This window comes from Bacillus rossius, chromosome 3 (genome assembly GCF_032445375.1).
Source record: "Bacillus rossius redtenbacheri isolate Brsri chromosome 3, Brsri_v3, whole genome shotgun sequence".
NCBI classification, from domain to species: Eukaryota; Metazoa; Arthropoda; class Insecta; order Phasmatodea; family Bacillidae; genus Bacillus; species Bacillus rossius.
The window spans coordinates 21,575,526-21,588,716 of NC_086332.1; the positions used below are offsets into that span (position 1 = coordinate 21,575,526).

At 38.9% G+C, this 13,191-nt stretch overlaps 1 protein-coding gene across 2 annotated transcripts in view; it reads left to right on the plus strand.

The window, feature by feature from the left end:
• Window positions 1-13,191, plus strand: part of LOC134530331 (TOX high mobility group box family member 4-like) — a 481,748-nt gene that overhangs the window by 67,440 nt on the left and 401,117 nt on the right. The gene's annotated exons all lie outside the window — the stretch shown is intronic.

Below are 13,191 nucleotides of genomic sequence, written 5' to 3' on the forward strand. Positions count from 1 at the left end.
TCATTGTTTAAAATTTAGTTTTTTATTTTTGTGGTACGGTCAGTTGAAACGTGTTATCCCGTTATTGCGGTCTTTTGTTTTTGCAGCCATTGTCATAAATCATAGCAGGTGGTGCGTTCTACCTGAGTTTCCTTTCTTCTTCTTTTTCTTCTCCTCCTCCTCCTACCTTGTCCAATCACTCTTGTTATTTGTGTTCATTATTTTGTCAAGTCATGTGCTTCTTCACCTTCCTTTGTAATACTTTTTTTTTAATTTTGACCCTTTTTTGTTTTGACGGTGCATACCAGTGTTTACCACTTTACACCTACTAGGTAAACGTATTCTTGTTTGTTCTGCATACAGCACACTCCTAGCCAATCCAAAAATAATTTTCATCTTCATTTCTGTGATTTTAATCTCATATTTTGTATGCTAGTCCTGCGAATACGTAGACCCGTAGTTTTTTTTTTAACAAATTACGTCTGTTTTTTTTATAGTTAGAGATGCATTATAGAAGTAAAGCATTGTAGAAGTAACCCGCGACCCTCACCACACATGACGTCACATGTTGACGGTCTCGAGCATCGGGACCTTAGTTTTGTTTGTGATTTTGCCGGATCAGTTACGGAGTTTAGTAATAAATTAAAATTTCTGTTGTTTTATATTCCATGTCACGATTTTATAAAATCTCCGTTTTTTTTCTTATTTTAATTGCAACGCTTGTGCTTCTGATGCAATAAAAGTGAATTTCGCATGTCTCTAGACAAGACGGGTGCGATCAGAAACGCTGGAGGTGGTTTATTCCGTACTTAATATCATGCTTATTTTGATGCACTATAGTGAAAGTAGTGTTTTATGGTATTGTTTACTTAACATGCAGTTTTCAAAACCTTAAGTGTGTGTGTGTGTATATATATATATATATATATATATATATATATATATATATATATATACAGTAAAGCTCCTGCGACAAAACACATCTGGTGATCCTTTCTCCACAAACAATTTTCTGACTGAAACATTAAGTTGTTAATCCTGCAGTTTTTATGCCTTTCGACGTGGCTATGCATGCAAAAACGTATTTGAACAGGTTTTATATATATGCCGCACAAAGTGGAGGATAAAAGTATCAGCTAAAATAAATGCGCATAAATACAAAACAATTCATGTGTGGGAAAGCATCGCTGGGCTTATTTTGGAATTCAGTTAAGTTCGTCACAGCTCTGGAGACAGCCTTGACACGTGCTGCTGCAAATATACGTTTCCCACCTGTGTTGCTGTTCATGCAAATGATTTCTGAGTGGGTTTATTTTAGGACATGACAGCATTATGGCCATGGCGTTAACAACAACACAGGCGTAGTTAATTTCCTTCACTCTCCACACTTTTGAAATTAAAGTTTTAAATAATAATGATTGATACTGAACATTCAATGGCGCACTTTTCGTCAAGTTGTCAGTACTTTGTTGTTCCTTGTGTTTTATAAAAATTATGTGCGTTAACTTTCACTGAAATAGGATTTTATACTAAACCCCTCTCCCTCCCACCCATAGTTTTAATCATTTTTAAAATTGTCACGTAACTAATGACGTGTATTTTTTCGCGAAGAATTCTAATCGCTGCTCATTATACAGCAATGAGTAGAGACCGGAAAAATTCGCGGATTTATTACGCGATAGGCTACAATTACAATAGTTATACCTCAGTGCTACCTCTGCTATTGGCTCACAACTCACCTGGATGACTCTGGGCCAATGAGAGAAACTCAACTAAAGCAGCATAAAATCACAGACTGCTACGTTGGGACGTCTCACAAGACAGCAGCCAATGAGTGGGTGACATTTGAATGAGTATACGTAGAACTATGAAGTTCATGCTAGAGGTCATTGAACCCGCGAATTTTTCAGGTTCCTAGCGATGAGGCATGCCCGCGCTAGCGAGTATTCTCTTGTAATTGGTGACCGTCTGCAAGAGAGGCCATTGCCTTATTTGGCCGGGCTATTCGGAACGAGTTTGCTTCATCACTGGTTGGCTATGATGGTGTGCTAACACAGCAGACACGTGCCTGAAATAAACCCAGCCAACCACGAAACACAGAAAATGCTACAAAGTTTTAACACACAACTGTCATGGCAATCTTTTCGCGGAAATTTCTTGGCTCTTACACACAGCATATATAATTTATAACATTATTTAAAAATTTTATTGTGAATTCAATAGCTGGCAGGGAAAATGTACTATAGTCATAGCATGATATGCATGATGTGCTGCAGAACCGAGGTGTATCAGATAACGCAAATATAGCAAATGTGGATAAAAAAAAATGCGCCTTAACTGCGCAGACTTAAATATGTATCATTAAATAAATCAATAAATTAATAAATTTTCTGGCAGCGAGACAGTTTGTAAAAATTTTTTTGTAACGTAAAATGTGGCCAAAGAGAGCATATTTCGCCATAATTTTTAAATGCAAAAATTCTTAGAATTATTTACGTCTTATGGAGCCACGCAACTGACATCTTTATACCACTTAAATCTCGTAAAGACGTGTTGTCGTGAACAAATACTGCACGACAAATCATTGGCCTCGCGTGTATATGGGCAGTAGTGAAAGTTTACATTTTTTTTTCACTGTTCCTGGCACTGGAATGTTATTTTATGATGAAATAAATATACACCAAACTCGTGAGTGCTTGGGATGGGGGATACCTTACACGTGAAAATAAAATATTAAATCTCTGATTCCATATTTTCTTATTTTCGGAATTTCTGGTAATAAAAGTTAATTAAAGATTCCGGTTAGAATTTTTTTTTTCATGTAGTGTAATTTATTTACTTCTACCTGTACAGATTTAGCCCTTCTGTGAAATTACTGTTGCCATTGATATGTTTTTTCATTGGAATAAAAGTACTGGTTGTTTGTTGATTACGAAAAAAATCCCTGGATAATATTGACATCTCTTTGTTGTTCTAGGCATCTAGCCAGAGTGTGGTCATGTATTTTTTACTACACAGATACCGCGTGAATCCGTTTTTTTTTGTCCAGCTGATGATCAGCTGTTTGCAAACCATCCAGAACATTGTTTGAAGTGTAGTGTTTGCATTGTGGAAACAGTTTTAAAAGAACTGTACTTTATGGAAGTGACTACGTTAAACGACGGAAAATCTAATTCATACTTGTTAACCATCATCAGGACTGGTCAAGCACCATTTCCGCAATGTATTGGGCGGAGAAATATGGCGAACGCAAGGTTAAAAGTGACTTCAATTAGTCACACACAGCATGACGTCTCCTGACAATTCCTACTCATCATACGTCTAGTAGCCTGCACTTATGATTGGGGACCACAGTTTTTTTGACACCTGTTAAACTTGTCGTGTGCAACACAGTCCAAGAAATGGAAAGCCTCTGATCTTGGTATCAGACCAAAGGATACAATAAAAGGCTTTATTATATAAGAATAGCTGATTCTAGCATGTCGCATAGATAATCTGCGAAATAATCATGTCTATTTCTCTGATACACTGATAGATAGTCAAATAGAAATAGTACCTAAAAGACTTTGGGCAAGGAATGTATACCCTAATTTAAAGCTACCAGAAGAAAAAAAAATCTTAAACTGTTTTTACTTTTCAGAACGCATCAATTCCCTAAAGGAAAAATTTCCACACATTTTTTAAAAAAATAATGTCATGTTTTAATCGGTAGAGGTGAATTTTCCGGGACATTTATTAAATCTGTTCGGGAATTGCAGTTGTGTTACGCATAACCCTATTAACTATGAATTCCATGGCTTGCCCCATTCTTCGAAACGGAACACGGAATCTTTCCAAGCAATGCAGTGACGTTGCACTCTATGCAGCTGTTAGTGTAGGTCATTTTCCTCTGCTAGGCTGCAAAGTTTCCTGGTAGAATAACCTTCATTTGTCCTCCATCCACAAACGTATACCGTAGAAGCACAGAAAAACACTTTTTTTTAATTATTTTTCCTATAAATAAAATAAGAGTAGAAATAAATGTTTAGCATAACATTTTTTGACTAAACCGAAGAAAACATTTCTGTATCAAAATTGTAATAGCAAATTGTATCACAAGTTGGTATATATTCACGTGTTCATTAAATAAATAACCAATGAACGTAAGATGTTTCGTGTATGGTTTCTTAAATGGTATCTATCAAAACTTTGCTTCACTCTCACTACTGCAAAAAATTCAACGACTGAACTAATTATGGGATCAGTTTAACGTTGGCTAATTTGTCTAGTAAACTAAAGATAAAATCCTTAGCCAAGTTTGACATTGACATATATCGTAGAATAACTTATACACATTTCGAATAAATATAAATTTAAACCTACAATATTCATTTGAGGAGGGTATATGATATCAACACTAAACAACTTGGGTCCATAGTAGCCTTATTCGCTAACTTGTCACGCTGAGGGTCGTGGGTTGGACACCAAAATCACGGCATGCAGTGAGTCGTTACCTAAGTGGTACCTACTAATCTTGGAGGCAACGTCTTTTTAAGACTTCATGCATAACCGTGCGACGTAAACTCCTATCAAATCAAACTAAATTTTCTTGGGTGTACAATGTGTAGTTGGTGCATGCATGCGCTGGGAAAAGTTAAACTGTAGGCCTATAGGTACTTCAAGGAAGAACAGTATAACCAACTATTTTATAACCACGTTAAAACTTCTCAAATTTTCTTTCCTGTGCATCAGTGTTACGCTTTAGTTTAAAAGCTGGCCATAAAATGTTTTAAAAAGTAACTGCGAGATGATAGTACAAATATAAATTCTTTAACGGCAATTTATGCATTAATTCGTGTTTGTTTTATAGTTATAATTTTATGGCGGCTCGTTTTTATACGCGTGCGTTTTATAGCCGGAGTTTACGAGCCTTCACTTATTTTTTTTTGTAGCTGCGCGGGTGTGGGAAATACTCGACGGCTTGCTGTAAGAACTTCTTAAGTGTTCCGTGTAAAATGTTACTATAGTTCACCCAAGTTCGTTGTAAACATTTACGCCCCCGAGCTCGTGCACCTGAGCGGCCACGCAATGACAAAATGAGTGCCACGCGTAATTAGAAGAGGACGGTGCTAGGGGTCACGGTTAATGAAAATTAAGCCAGAAATTAAGGCACTCGTGTTCCACCTTCACAGCAGTAAATTACATCCGTGTGAAATGTCAATGGCGAGGAGGAAATATTGTGTAGCTAGTATTTAGAGGATGTTAGTCGTTTCAAATCCAAGGTCTTTGCGTTTATATCTGATCATTTTCCTTTACGGCGACGCGTTGGTTAAATGAAATTACATGGCAAATCACGGAGTAAGAATTTTGAAACAACAAAAAAGGAACATGTGCCTTTGTGCATGCAATTGCGATCAATACACATTAGTAGAGACCTGTAAAATTCGCGGATTCATTTCGCGATAGGATAGAGTCCAAATACTTTTGACATTATTTTGCTTCAGTGATTGGGCCACAGTTTATCTGAAGGACTCTGGACCAATGAAAAATCTCTAACAGAAGAATTAGCGAATTACGATCATTCCAGTCAACAGGTGTTACGAGTCGGTAACCAATCAGTATATGTAATTTGCACGAGTGCATAGAGGATTATGGAGTCTATACTTTAGGGATTTGAAATCGCGAATTTTACATGTCTTTAACCATTAGAGATTGTACAGTTTGTCCCTAAACGAATGTCCCAGTTATAGGTCAAGCTCACAATTAAAGAGTTACACAAACCGTTTTAGATAAACGCATGCGTGAGTACTGCTTTGTTGTTTTCTCGCTTGCAGCGCCACCTACGAAAAATGGCAGCTCCTGCGCGTAAAGCGTTTTGTGTTATGCAATTTGCTAGGAGTGAAATCGGTAATTTCAGTGCATCGTGCGTTTCGTCTAGAGTCCATACCGTCGGTCACAGTTGCTTCATGCGTTAAAACCAGGTGTCTTTTGGGTTGGTCGTAATGGTCAAGATGTCAGAGCTCTTTTTCGCTGGCCTCCACATTCACCTGACATAATGCAATGCGATTTTTTTTCCTTTGGGGCTTTATGAAATATCGTGCCTACGTCCCGCCGCCACCTAATGATTTGCCAGACTTGAGACACGCAATCGAAGAGGCTATTGCTTCCATTACTCCAGACTTGTTAACCAAAGTATGGGAAGAATAGGACTTTAGTTTGGATGTTTTTGCCGTATGACTAAAGATGCCTGTATTGAACATTTGTAAGAAAAACTAGGTTAGTTTACCTTCAATTTGATGTATGATTTGTTTAAATAATTTAAATTAAACTGTTACAATATACCATTGAAACTGGGAATTTCTTTTATGTACAACATGTATTTTTGGAATCGGAGGTATGAGTGTGGTGGTTGAGGAGAAAAGGTACGTAGAGATAAAGGGTGACGGACAAAATGAAAGCCGGCGGTTGGAAGGAAAACTGAGTTAGAATAATCGAAGGTTACAGAGTGCTTTTCGTGCCTGCCGGCAACAACATTGCCTGCTGGCTCTCAGCCAGTTGACAGTGCTTGCATTATTTATGTGACTCCCAAGGCTTGCATCTGCGATGTGAATAATGGCCTGGACATGGCAACTCTTTTAAAAGTTGCAGTCATGCGACCAAACTGTGAGCTGTTGTCGGGCTCAGCTTTTTTTTTCTCGTCAATTCGTGTTAACTCGCGCGCGTGATCTACACGTAACCATGCTTCTTTTTCTACGTAACAGCGAAGCCCTGTTTATGACCATGTGGTTGGTACGCCTTGCGATAACGCGGGGAACGTCGCAGTTGTTTATGCAAACATAATGCCGTGTTTCTGCGCCGATCATGCCAGGTGCCAGTGCGATACCGAAGAAACCAGGAAAATGCTGCGGCCATGTAGGATATCTTATGTAAACTCTCTCTCTGCCAATCGCGTACCGAGAAAATTATACGGTTGTAAAAGGGGGATAGGGTGTTATGAAGGAGAGATGAGAACCGAAACACGCCATATTGTTTCAAACATTTTTAAGCCATAAATATAATTAATAATTTGCTATTGAAAAGTTTCCTTTGTTAAGACAGAGTTCGTACATTTAAAAGATTTTCAGAAACTACTGCATAGTATCATTCCCAAAAAAGAACTCGAACATAAATTCCAATTACTGGGGCCGTGTACTTTCATCGAAAAGATTTTCCGACCAGCTGAGTGTCTCCCGCTGCTCCTGAACTCTTCGCCCCGACAAAGACAGCAGATACTCGTCAAGGACTACGTCTAAAAACAGCTCGCGCCCGAAATATCTGCGAGCAAAATAAATGAAAAAAAAACACTTCTCTCCTTGCTGGAAGATGGGTCAAAGGTGGCTTCCTGCCAGGAAGTAGCCCTTCCTTTTTTCCCCGTTGGTTGTGCGTCACGTGATTACCATGTTTTTTTAAATTTTATTTGTAACATCCAAGGTCTCGGTATGCGGCATTTAGTGGGAGTAATTTCGTTTATGCGACGAAGTCAACGAACGGAAATGTGTAACAACCACGGTGCTGCCATCCGTGGCGGATGGTGCTAACCAAAGTTCACAAAGACAAAGGGGGACTTACAGTATCACTTATATTTAGAGACCGGAAAAATTCGCGTATTCATTTCGCGATAGGCTAAAATACAAATAGTTATACCTCAGTGCTGCCTCTGCCATTGGCTCACAATTCACCTGGATGACTCTGGGCCAATGAGAAACACCCAACCAAAGCTTTATCGAATCACTGGCTGCTACGTTGGGACGTCTCACATGACAGCAGCCAATGGGTGGGTGACATTTGACCGAGCGTACGTAGAACTATGGAGTTCATCCTACAGGTCATTGAACCCGCGAATTTTTCCGGTCCCTACTTATAGTATTAACGGTTGCAGCTCAAAAACAAATTAAACGGCCAACACAATTTGAGGTCTCCTTAGGTGTTAGAATATTTATCTCTTTAAAGCATTTTCTTAAAAATATTTCTACTTGCTTGTGTCTTCGTCTTTCATTCCTTCCCTGTTCGAAACCCACGCCATCGCACGGAAACGCACATCTCAAGTAAACGACAATCGACAAGGAAGTGTGACAGAGCGAGACGGGCAGCGGTAACACAGCTGGATTCGCATTCCAGTAAGTTTCGGGTTCGATTCTCAGTCTGACCATCTTGACTTCTTTTTTTCTCTCTCGTGATTATCTTACTGATATCATTCCAAGAAATATACCAACCTCAATTAAAATGAAAAGTAACAAATCCATGATAATTAAGAGAATGGGTGCTGCTAACTTGTATTTTTGTTTTAGGGTGCGTCTATTTATTTATTTATTTTTTGCCGATATAACTGCATGGTAGGTCTTCCACGCAGTAACGATGAATGAGTTCGGTACGATATCCCAAAAGAAAATTCTTTGATTTCGTGGTGAATCAGCCACAAAATTTGTAGTTATCCTGAACACAAAGCATGGATAACATTTACATAATTAGTTCCAAGTGATCATAATTTGCTCCACATTAAAATCATTAGTGTTCATTATGGAGATAACATGCGAACCATCCATTGAGAAAAACAGCCGCTTGAAAATGATCTGTGCTGTGGTTTTTACTTAATTGTGTGTATTACAGACAAAATTATGAAACTCGTTTGACTTTGGTATCGGCTGACAAATCATGTGAAGCACAGTTGAGTCTAGCTTGTCGTGAAAATAATTCGCGAAATAATTGTTAACGTACCGGAAAGATTCGAAGATTCTTTTCGTGATAGGCTAAAATTTAAAAACATATATCTAGAGACTGAAAAAAAAATTAACAAGTTCAATGACCTCAAGGATAGTTTCCACGATCATTTACATATTCGGGCAAACGTCACCTGTTCATTGGCTGCTGACGTGAGAGGCGTCTCAACTGGGTAACTTGTGATTCGATCATCATTGAATGAGGGTCTCCGCTTGGCCAAATGTCCTCCATATCAACAGTGAACCAATAGCAGAAGTCGCAAAAAAGGTATAATTATTTGAATTCTAGCACATCACGAAATGAAATCGCGAATTTTTCTGCTCTCTACATATATCTTTGAAGTGTTTATTAATTTTTTTTTTTTTGCTATTGGCTCACTGTTTATCTGGACGAGTCTGGGCCAATTTAAAACAAACAAAGAAATATCGAATCCACAGGCAAGCCATATGGGTCGATTCACAAGTCAGCAGCAAACGAACTGGCGTTATTTGCCCGAGTATACGTATTCTATCCCGAAGGTCATCGAAACAGCGAATACTTTCCAGTGCCAAATAATAGTGGTTCCACGTATCGCACAGCCTCGTAGACATCACAATGATAGATAATTATTAAACTGATGAATATATTTATTTTATATTTAAGTAAGGTTTTGTATACTGTTATAACTGTTATGTACTTTTTCCTTTAAATATGAATTTTTTTATGTAAAGCTTTTTTTCTGAAACAATGTTATACTTTATATTGTATTTAAATTAACTGCTCTTTTAAACTTTCAAATGTATACAATTTTAATGTCAGATTTCTTAAATATTTATTTATTTTTCAATTATTACAAAATTTTAAAAAATGTTTACAGTCAAAATACCGCGCTTGGATTGGAGTGACTAGATTCACTCACACAAGCTTGCTTTTGTGAGAGTTAAATTTCCTGTTTAATTTAGTGAATCATTGTCAGTTTGTGAAGAAGAAAAAAAGGAAAAACAATATTTGAAAAAAATATGTATCTGATCTTGTATCCTGTTAATTTGTGGTCCAACGGAATAAACATGTAGGCCCCATTGCCCCCGTTGTGGCGGTGGCTAGTCGAAACAGGGCGCACACGCGGTCGAAGAGGACCGGTTGTGTGGTAAACGCGTTCCATAATAAAAAAAACAGGAGGGTGGGAGAGGGGGAGAGATGAGGAATTGGAAAGCGGGGAGGGGGCAGCCCAGATGTCCACGGGCCGAAGTTTCTGTCGCAGTCGAACTGGGCGAGCGTCCAAATGGTTTTTGAGGGTTAAAATGGAGGGGTTAGGCTCTCGTATCGGCCCTCGCGATCATTTGTCGCGCTGTTGCAGCTGTTTCCCGCGCCTCCTCCCCACCACACACCCCTCCGATCCCCCGCAGGGCCGGGGTGTTAATCAACAGGCTGTTTAATTGAATGGCGCCACTTGCTTGTCGATCACGTCATTATCCCTCGCGCACCACTCCCCCAACCTCGCGGGCTGGTGGCGTGGGTGGGTGGACCATCACTCCAACCTGCCCCCCTCCCCCCTTCGCCCGGTGGTGGGAGGCTGCGGACAACTTCTGGCCTGCTGCGGTCTCGTCATCGGGTCTCCCTGCTCCTGTTTCGTCGCCTGCTTCCCCCAATGCACTTCCCGGGACCCTCGAAATGTCTGCCCATCGAGACACGTCACGCCCGAAACAAACCAATCAACACTGCCCCGTCGCAAATAATGAAATGTTTGCTGATGCCCTGGACCGAATCAGTTTCCTACAGTCTTTTTTGGCATCAAAGCTTAATACAAGGGATGAACCAATCAAATCCTCAAGTGCCGTAAAATTCTTAGTGTTCGAAGTAGTCGATATTCGAGGGAAAATTATTCGAAGAAAAGTATCGGAGGAAAATTCCAACACTGATGAAGTTTACTAATTGAATTTTTTTTCTTCGTGCATATCATTTTAAAATTCTCCAAGATATTGTACTTTTAACCAGTAATATATAAATAAAATTACGATATGCCTATGCATTGATTCCAGACACTTTGTTTGTGAGACAAACATTTAAAAGGTTGAATGTTTGAACACAATAGTTAATATTTTCTAATTTCTTGAAGGATTATATTATTTTATTTTGACTTGTAAGACCTAAATGCAGATTCGAGGGGTATATTCGAGGTACTATTTGGAATTCGAATTCGATATTAGGATTCGAGAAAATTGGGATTTGATCCATCACTAGTTAACACTGATCTGCAGTTGCTAGATTCACGTTTATTTCACAGAATGTTTTCACGTTTGGTCAGACGTAATATCTTTTCGTGAAAAATGCATGTCTGAGGACTGGAAAAATTCGCGGTTACAATGTCACCTCTAGGATAGACTCCACAATCCCCTACATGCTCACTGGCTATTGACTCGTGAGACCTGTAATCTGTAATAATTGCGATTCCATACTTCTTTTGTTGAAGGTTTTTCGTTGGCTCAAAGTCCTTCAGATAAACTGTGAACCAATCACAGGATTAATATGAAGGTACAAGAACTTGAATTCTAGCATATCGAGAAATGAATCCGCGAATTTTTCTGGTCTCTACTTATGGCAGGAAGAATATTTTTTTACGTGATGATGTTACTTTGGGACGAATCAAGGACGATCTGGTAGTATTAAATGATTTTTTCCTCATTGGCTGAGTTAAGTGCGAAACGAGCGTCTTGCACCTATCAGAGCTCATAAAAAAATCATGCAAATACAAAGTGTTTCAAAGTCTATTGGTAGAGACCTGCAAAATTCGCGGATTCATTCGGTGATAAGCTAGAATTCAAACACATATCCCTCTTAGATAATTTTGCTATTGGCTTACTGTTCTTCTGGACGAATCTCAACCAGTTATAAACCCTTAACCAAAGAAGGATCGAATCACAGACAAGCCAGATGAGACGACTTACAAGTTGGCAGCCAATGAACTTGCGTTATTTGCCCGAGTGTACAGGGGTATGTGCAGTCTATCCTGAAGGCCGTCGAAACGGCGAATTTTGGAGGTCTCTATCGGTCAAGTTTTACCGTTATAAACCACTAGAAACCAGAAAAAATTTCGCGATAGACTGAAATTCAAATAATTATTCCTCAGTGCAGCGTCTGCTACTGGCTCGTAACCCAGCTGGGCCAATGAGAAACACCCGAGTAAAGCTGTATCGAATAGCGTCGGGACCTCTCACAAGACAGCGGCCAATGAGCGGGTGACGTTTCCCCGAGTGTGCGTGGTACTGTGGCTTTCATCCTAGACGTCATTGGACACGCGAATTTTTTTCCGGTTCCTAAAAAAAATTATTAGTAACTGGAAAAATTCGCGGGTTCAGTGACCTGCAGGGTAGATTCCACGACCCTCTGCATACTTGGGTAAACGTCGCATGTTCATTGGCTGCTGACTTGTGAGATGTCTCAACTGCGTAACTTGGATTCGATACTTTTTTTTTTTGCTGGTCTCTGACTGGCCAAGAATACTCCATATTAACAGTAAACATTTAGCAGGAACAGCACAGAAGTATAATTATTATAATTGAAAATTTATCATATCACGAAATGAATCCGCAAATTTTTCCAGTCTCGTATCATCTATACACATAACACACACAGACAAAAAGGTGTAATTATAGAGGCATGTATTTTTCGCGAACTAATCAGATCGCTCATTAGACTTCAATAAGGTGTGTCTGCGCTAGCGATTGTTCCATTTTAAATGGCGGCCATCGCGTTTGCTTCTGAATTGGATGGCTGAGATTGGTGTGCTGACAGTACAATTGCGCCTGTTATAAATTCAGCCAACCACGAAACAGAGACAATTTTACAAAGTTAAAAAAAAAAAAGCTGGTCTCAAAATTTTGTCACTAAAAGTAATTGGCCTTACTAATATTACTACATAATTAAAACCACGACCATTTCTTGGATTTCATTGGGCAGCAAAGTAAACATGAATCATTTATGTATCTGCTTCATACTGATGATTAGACTACAGTGATCTTTACATGCCCTTGATGACCTTGTGATCTTTAAAAAGGAGTGTAAAAGAAGCGGTTACCCAAAAACAAAACATCGTTTAAATGCTTAGAAATGTAAGCTGAGTGCAGCCAGAAGTGAAATGTATACGCGAAATAGTCATAGCTCTATAAATAATTTTGATCGAGTTTTAACATCGCTGCCAGCCCAAACGGCAATTTTCGAAGAACTCTTTGATTTTCACCTTGCGTGTGCTTAGCTTTTTGGAGCGTAGGGGAGTATCAACTAATTCATACATTGTTGGAAATGAGATGAATTTACGAACTTTTCAACAAACAATGCGCCTCAGATAAAGGAATGATAAGTTCTTAGTAGATTAGATAACTGATTACTCGTACAAACTTCGTCGTATTCGGACTTACCAATTGTTTGTTCTGTTGTAAACAACGTAAACATACACGTGGAAGGATCGGTGTTTGTTCTGTGGATTTAGCATTTTTTTTA